The sequence below is a fragment of the Lolium perenne genome, chromosome 3 (assembly GCF_019359855.2).
Source record: "Lolium perenne isolate Kyuss_39 chromosome 3, Kyuss_2.0, whole genome shotgun sequence".
In the NCBI taxonomy this organism is placed as follows: domain Eukaryota; kingdom Viridiplantae; phylum Streptophyta; class Magnoliopsida; order Poales; family Poaceae; genus Lolium; species Lolium perenne.
In genome coordinates, this window is record NC_067246.2 from 22924546 (window position 1) to 22933800 (window position 9255).

The window sequence follows — 9255 nt, forward strand, 5'->3', positions numbered from 1 at the left end:
AACCTGGAGTAGGATGATCCGATTATGCGGTGAAAACCCTAAATCGTCGTAGATCTCATTAGCTTTATCTTGATCAAGCAGGACCACCATATATTCGTGCACCCCGTACGAATCATGGGTGGATCGGCTCTTTGAGCCGATTCACAGGACAACCTGAGAGCCGATCGAGGCTCGTATTTAATGTTTACGTGTATGCCATGCAGGAAACTAAGCGAGGCATCTCCATCACCTTCCTGACCAGGTATACGTCAGGTGGCACGCCATTGCATCAGCATCGGACGTGTGACCAGAAGGCTTTGCGGGCCGTCGCTCGGAGGGACCTCAGCCAGCCGCAGCTCTAGGTTGTTCCCGGCTCTACGGTGTTGCCCGTCGCTGCCCGCCGGTGGGTTTCTGACGACAACAAAAACATGTGCCTAGAACCGAGTGCCATCAAAGACGCAAAACATAGCCTGCTTTGCTGAAGTGCCTGAAAGGCAACACTCGACTAAGAACTTTGCCATATGTCCCTGCTCGCCGTGGATGATAGTGGGTTGACGACGTGCTCGCGTGTGCTAAGTTTTCCACTCGGGAGGCTTGACAAGTTGAAGTTAAAATACGAGTTATTATACTTGGAAAAAAATTAATGGTAGCATTGTTACCTTAGGATAACAAAAGAAGAATGAAAACCAAACCATCGGTACACCTATATATGGGAAGTCCAGCCCCGATGAGTCATACTTGAAAGCACTATATCTAATCCCGACTCGAGATATAGTTTGCCATCTAAAGCCCAATACAAAAGCGTTGAAAAATGAGTCATATTTCACTAGATGCGTTAGTACATATGATTTATTCTCAAAACTAAGAAATTAACATGTTTAAGTGTGGAAAGTCTCACATGAAATTGGTTTAGCCCGGAGTATGCCTCAGACCCTATCGATGACCCCTCTAGTCCGGTAGACTACACAACTATGTTACCTAAATATGTCTATTAAAAGCTTAAATTATTCTAAATCATATCAAATTATTACATTCCATCTTTTTTAGCAATATAACATCAGTAAATGTTATCGATTAAACACATGTGTTGAAGATACTTGATGTTTGTTCGTACAATTTGTGTTAAAATTGCCTTATGTAAATCATGTTTTATCCTTATTTATTATTTTATATGAATTATAAAATACAATGAGTAATATCTTCTGTGATAGCTCAAAATTACTTAGCGACTTGAAACATTATTACAAAGCCATGAAAATAATGATTTTAAGCATTGTTGGGCTCTAATTCATTAAGTGTCAATTTGTATGATTTGCTAAAAAAAGATAGGGCCCGAATGGGGTTAAAAACAAAACATTCCGTAAGTACGGAGTTCTTATCACACTTTTTTTATGACTACCATATATATTGGACTCTCATACATGGTAGCTCATCTATCTAAATAGATGGTAGCTCTTCTACCTAAATAGATGGCAGCCCTATATAGTTGGGTAAGTGTCTGTTAGCGACCATGAAAACTATAATATAAACCTTAGGGCATGTGGAATGATGATATCTTAGCAGAGGTACGTAGGATAAATGTTGATGTAGAGGAAAGAGAAATATGAAAAAGTATTTTGCCTTCTCTTGTTTAAGGGATGATCTTTTGGCACAATTTCTCTCACCACATATTTAGGATGTCTTGTTACTAAAGATAAAACTAAAAAATAGCCCATTGTACGTCATGTTTTATTTTTATAAGGTTAAGATAAGACTATCTTATCAACCATTGCACCTGCCCTTATTTATCTTATAGTAATCCTAACAAATATCTTATGTGTCTTATGTCTATAAACATTTTTGGTTGAAGATATCTATATATTTATTCAAGAACCTTGTAAATGGATAGTGCTTAACCGCGTGCATAGGTCAAGTTACTAGCAATGTGTTGGTGTGCTAGGAAACCAGAGTTCGAGTTTCACCACTAACTTGATAAACTACAATGGCGTTTCTCCCCCGTAGGTTCAAACATAAGTAGTATGTATGTGTCCCCTACCACGTGAACAATTTCTAACCAAGCTTGATAAATAACGGGAAAATAGTTTCTCAGCAAGGACACTATCCTCATCATAAATTTGGCAATTGTTGATATTAAAACATGTGTATATACAAACATCGCATGTGATCTGACATGTCCAATTAGTGTAAATTGGTGTGAATATAAAGAAGGCGATAAAATAAAGAATAAAGCTGATATTGCCAATGGCAAAACCTCTAGAGTCCATCTCAATACATTTGTATCAAATTTTTGAAAGCAATATTCATATTAGATATTTGTTGAGAGAAGTAGTTTTTTTCTTCTTCTTCAATTACAATATATACACATATAAATATGTGCTTAACCGGATCAGTTCTGATCAGTTCCGGTCAAAAGAAAATTTCTGCATTAGGTACATGGGGAATTGCATGTAGATCAGTCCGACTTCACACACAAGACCGATAAGCATTCGCTCCAAATGATCCTAATGTGACAAGCTAGAGAACACCCATCATATATGTTGTTGCGGACTGCTACTAAATATGTGCAATTACATATAGATCATGCATGTGGTGATGATGTCCAGGGATTTGGTTACCGAGTGAAACATCGTGGTTACCGACCAGTAACCGGAATTCTCAGCCCCGTACAGTAAATGAGCTTATCATCCAAGAACATCCTTGTCCATTTAAATTTGGTTTGAATTCAGATTGGTTTGTTAATTCAACTTAAACCGATCAACACGTACACCTAAAAAGGGAACACGCAAACGAAAGGAGGTGCACTGTACAGAACCAAAAGGCAGAGTGGCAAATAAAGGAAATATTCAAAGCAAAGGCAGTGATGTTTATAGACTCGAGGACGACTCCAGCACACAACCCATTTTCTTTTCTGTATCCAGGAAAGTCTATGTAATGACTCTAATGTCTAAATAAAGTTAAGACTTTCTCTCAAAAAAAAAAAAAAAAAACCCATTTTCTTTTCTGATGTGTCGCGTGTACCTGCGGCGGCAACGATCATTCCGATGCGACATTGCGATCTCGCGCGCCAAGGTATCTCCATCTCTTCACTAGCCAGAGGTCCCATTCCAACGGAGAAAATTGAGGAAGCAAAGAAATGCCACGGACTCCACTCCGCCCGCTGACCTGCACGCTCGTCTGATGGCTGCTTGACCCAGCCGGGAGCTGTTTACATTACACAATCGAACCAAACAAAAGTGGACTCTGTCCATTACACCAGTGATAAACGCTGTGATCTGATTACATTTGCATTAGCGTTATCATTTCTAAACTTCGAGCATCCGACGAGACAAGTGAAGGGCCCGGCTGTAGACCTTGATCGATCGTGGCTCATGTCACTCGGCGGCCACTCCGCTTTTGGAGGCAGAAATCAAGGGATGATTGGTGGGACGATGCATCATCTATCAACAATAATCAATAGTAGCAAATGCAGGACATACTCCGGAGATAGATCATAGTTGATCCTGTGATGGATAGGCCCCGGATAATAGATCATGCGGTGGATCCAGTCGCCCATAATCTCTGGTCTGCTCGTCTCGCGGCTACACGTACCGCGCGCAGACTGCACTCCGGAATTTCGCACACACTCGAGCACCGCAGCACGCCACCGATCCTAGATAGCTACTGCTGGACTAGTGATCTTATCTTAGGTAAAGATCGAATCAACATGGCCAACTTTGTGGAATGATGATTTTGTCTAGAACAAGTTCTCTTCTTTTGACATGATGGTTAGGGCCACCAAAAGTCCCCGAAAAGAATGGTAGATTTCTAGACTTCCAATAATGTTCAGAAACTCAATCAGCTTGAGTAGGTGTAGATATTCCTCTGGCTGGATGTAATGGGGAAACTGTCGATGGTTACGCCACCTTGTGTTTTCATTAGCATAAACATGGCATCTCTAGGGCAATCAGTACTAGTACTGCGCTACTAGCAGGTATCTGTCCGATTCGGAAAACCAAAGGCTCTTTGCAAGCACATACTTGTGCTTTTATTCGTTATATATGCTGTCAGCGGCTCAACGCTGATGCATATCTAGGCAACACTTTACGGAAAATCAGTTGGTCTATGATCAAACAGCAGACTGATCCACTGGAAAAAGGTGTTTAATTGATGGTTGCTCAGATGACATAATTACAAGGCTGGGGCAGCATCAATCACCTCAGACCATCCCTTTAATCTGTGCCCCTCCTTTTCTTCTCTAGGTGTTTCAGTGCTCCCGATTTATTTTGTCATCAGATACTTTTTCCTAGAGCACTAGTAGTCTAGACACTTTTTCATCGTTCTTCGACTTATCGGCAGATGCTGCACGCATATGATTGCGTGCGCTTTTACCGGATCAATTCAGATCAGTTCCGGTCTGAAAAATCCTGATGCCGCCTGCCTATCTATCTTTGGCTGTCTCTCTTTCTTCCACAAGTGCCAACGCCATGGCTTTCGTCTACCTCTAGATCGACCACTAGCTATTGAAAGACAAAACCAAAACCGGTCCACATAAGTGGCTTAAATTATTGGAGCAAAAACAGTGGAGTAGATTCTGGCACTTGGCATGTCTATGGCTTCGTAAAGTAAAGCCAATTCCACCGGACGTTTGGAACCTGGGTGCGCGCGCACCCATTTACGAAAAGTTCAAAAAAATGCTATTTAAAAGTTTCAAAAAAATATGAAGTAAAATTTTGCATGTACATATTATGTTGATACTTACTCGTGTGAGTTTTCACGAAAAAATACCATTATGTGTGGCCTGCATAAAAATGACAAAATGTCCAAATGAGAATAGTGAATAGGAATTTTACTATTCACAGGAATAGGAATTTGCATTTTGTCATTTTTGTGTAGATCACACACAATGGTATTTTTCCGTGAAAACACACACGAGTAAGTATCAACATAATATATACATGCAAAAATTTACTTCATATTTTTTTGAAACTTTTAAATAGTATTTTTTGAACTTTTCGTAAATGGGTGCGCGCGCACCCAGATTCCATTCACCATTTCCGCAATTCCACAAGCTAATCTGTATGAACGAAGAAAATAAAAGGGAAATGGACGAATATCATGTGTAAGATCAACTTGGCACATCGCAGCCGATGGATCTACCTTGCTGGACATAACTTTCCGTCGGTGACGTCTAAGATCAGTAGATAAGGTTGATTTGGACCATTGGAACGAACACTAGGACTTCCATGCGTGGAAGAGATGGGCGATTACTTTGCTTTTTTTTTTCTCCCACCTCTTGGCATCGTTATACTTATGGTGAGGAATGAGACTCTTCTGTGCATATGTTTCACAGGTGTGTTAAAGGAGAACATTCTGGTTTTGATGTAACGACGACTCATTTGATTTGTTTATAGGGTTCCTTGTGTTGGCTCAATCGGACTCGAGAGTCAGTCAGGAGTAGGGTTTGATGATCTTTTACCCCTTCAATTTTTTTGGTCGCACGTGACACCACCAAAATCGACAGTTTTACGGGGGTCCAAATGTTTGTGGAGTGCTTCGAACAATCTCTAAAGCATGTGCCCTAAACCAAGTGCCGATGAAATCACTCTGCATAGTCGCCGCTCTGCCATATGAACCTAGTTGACGTGATTGACAGCGGGTTGTCAACACATTCGCGTGTGCCATACGTTCAAGTCGAGACACTTGGCAAGAATATGCACCTGTTAGTTCTTGTCTAGTGTTTCGCTAAGACACTCAGCAAAGTATTGTTTTCATTTTTCTTTTGTTGTTAGGGGGTTGTAATTTTTTATGGAGACCACCACATTCTTAGTTGATCTTGGAACTAGGCCTTACTTTAACATTCATACCGAGAAATGTGAATTGAAATCATCACTTTAATGTAAAGAAATTTATTTACCATTTTTTAATGGTGTAATAGGAAACACTAAATAATATGTAAAAGTTGTCAAAAAAAATATTTTGTCCATGAAGTCGTATTATGAGTATATAGGCTCTATATAATTAGTGTTGATTAATGTACAAACTTAGAATGACATTGATTGTTATATGATCTTTTTTCCGTTGCTGGTAGCGATATGTTTCAACTTTACATTATGTCTAGCAGCAAAATGAAAACTAAAAAATGCCTAAATACATCTATTACAAGCTTAAATTATGGTAAAACATATGAAATTAACACAGTCCGTCTTTTTTAACACGCTAACAACCCTAATTGTTATTGATTAAGCATTTGCGGTGAATAATATATTTGTTTGTTTTGATTATCGGTATCAACAATTACCGGAGATGAATCATGATTTGTTATGTTTTTTTAGTGTGTACTATGAATTATAAAACCCATGAGTAATAGCTTATGTGGTATCACACAATAGCTTAGCGAGCGAGAACACCATTATAAAGACATGAAAACAATGAATTTACGCACTGGACTCTAATCCATCAAATGCATGTTTGACTAATTTTCTAGAAAAAATAGGGTTAGCGAATGGGGTTGCAAACCATACGTAGGGCTTTATATTGAACTTTTTGACAACTACCCTATCTCTGCCTATTGCACACTTACGGTCGTACCTAGAACTCTCATACATGGCATCTCTTCTATGATCCAGGCAAACAGATTGGAGCCTTATATTGGTTTATAAGTGTCATATTGCAACCATCTGAACATGTCTTTATCTTAGAGTACTCATTGCAAATATCTTATAAGTACATTTGTCTCCATTTATCATCAAGGATATCTACATGTATTCTAGAATCTTCAAGAAAGTATCTAGTCATCTGTAAACGGATAGTGCTTACCAGCGTGCATGGTCACCTGCCCCGTGAAGAACTTGTAAAAGATGCTCACATTGCTTGATAAATAAAGTAAAATTGGTTCTCAACAAGGAAAACTAGAATGTATGCACTACCCTCATCATAAATTTTGAATTTCTCAAAACCAATGTACAAAGAGTGCATGCCATCTCATTGTTTGTCATGTCATGTTCAATTAGTGTGGTTGGATATTACGTCAAACCACTATACCTCGGCAATGCTACTCCATCCATGGAGGGGTTGTCGCATAACAGAGGTAGAGAAAGAGGTAATGTGGGGGATAATAGATTCGTTGCTAGATCAATTCTCTTTCCTATTGATTTGCTACTAGCTGAAGCCCTTCACTTGACATTTCTCCCTCCTCGTATAGGGCTGCTAGGAATCAGCCAATGTTTGTTGCATTGTCATCATCGAGGAATGGATCAACCTCCATGATATACTACTTCTTGTAGTTGTGACCTGGGCCGAACTTCTCTTGCAGTTGAAACAAAGCTGGTTCTGGAGCTAGGGGTACCCAGTTTGCCCGGCGTTCATAAGTATGTGCCAAACTCATTGCCTAGAGTAGAGAAGTCGGCCACCACACTCCACATCGAGTGTAAGAGGCTCCTGGAGATCGGTACTGTAAATCATAACCTGCTAGGCACATGGTAGGCATAGGGCACAACCAAGTAGGGCATGTAATTGCTTGTTGAATACTGCCACCAAGCCCGTCCGCTTGAGGGGTTGAGATCACCGAGGGCATTGCTGCAAGAAGATGAACCAAATTGGGTGTGAACCAACTCGGTAAACTGATGCCATGGCGGAGTGCCGTAGACATCCTTGTACTAGCCATATCACGGTTGGGCGTCGCCCACGAGATGGAAGGAGGTGACACCCATCTTCTCAGCTTCCGTTTTCTGTTGCGCATTGAGGAAGAGATCTCACCGATTCGGCCAAGACAGTGGGTTGACCTTGTCATCGTAGGTGGGAAACTCTATCTTGAAGTATGGTGGTGGCCAGTCATACACCATTTTGTTGATTGGGACCGGCGGCTGACTGGAGGATGGCAGGTTGCCATCTTTGCCAGTCCTAGGGTTACAAGGAAGATGTTCACCCCCATATCCATCCCGAGGATCGCCAAGTTGTGTGCGGGTTTCTGCTGATCAATGTCACGCACAGTTTCGGAGAGGCTGTCCACCTTGACTGCGGGAGCCTTCGGATCTGCAGCAAGTTTCTTCTAGTCTTCGCACATGGTGGTTTGTGTGTTGCACAAAGCCAACAAGGATTACTGAATCTTCTCGAGCTTCTCTTTCAAGAATATGGTAACGTTGGAAATAGTGAGAGGGGTGGTCCTAAATCTAATCCCAAGTAATCATGAGTTGGATAGTACGCCGAACCCGTAGACCTCTACAACGCGACAAGATGGGTTTATTTTTTGTTCCCCTTAACAAGCTAGAGATGGACATTATATAACCAACGTGCAAGACTTGTGGCCTAGAATCTTAACAAACATGGAAAGGACTAAATTAACTTGGAAACTAACTTTAGATATAAGATCATGTTTAATTAGAGATTGATTCTCTTTCCCATATATTTGCTGCTAGCTCAAGCCCTTCACATGATAGTGTATGTCGAAAGGTGGGAAATATAGAATAAAGCTTGCTCTTTGCTACTGGCAAAACCTCTCAAGTCGATCTTCATTCTTATGTATTTGATATTCTTAATGGATATTTCTCTTGAGGACTAGCATGTTTTCTTCCTTGAATTTATATAGATGCACACGTAAAGCATGTGCTTTACCGGATCAATTCAGATCAGTTCCGTTCTGAAAAATCCAAACATCACAAAATTCAGGTCAATTTCGATCAATTTTCAAATTAATAGATCTAGAAGTCTATAGGTGCATGATTAAACATAAAGTTTTCTCTTGGCTTTTGTTTGTTCAAGGTGTAAATATGCGAGACATGCTAGAGCGACAAAACTTCTTCATTGGACATGACTTCAGCAGTCTCTTATATGTGTGTCGCCTCAAGACGAAACAAGATGTCACCTCCTTCTTTCAATGTTCTTTTAGTGCCTATTTACTGGGATGTGATTTGGATTCAATGGGACTTGAGCTTGCCTCGTCCAGGGATGTTGATTTGGATTCAATGGGACTTGAGCTTGCCTCTTTGAATGTTCTTTCAGTGCCTATTTGTTGGGATGTGATTTGAACTCAATGGGACTTGAACACCGGTCCATGTCACCAACTTGAATTATTTTGAGCGATAATATAGTAGATACGGGCACTTGGAACATCTAGAAATTTACAACCGAATAATAACCATGAATACTTCGTAAGGTCGACACAACAGAACAAACAATAGGTAAACCAAGGAATATCCTATCTACTAGCACTTTGATTTGTGCCTTTTGTTTTTAGTACCCCAAGTTCTAGTTAGTTTAAATCAATTGTTGTAACATTCGAGCAAATAAATAAAATAAAAT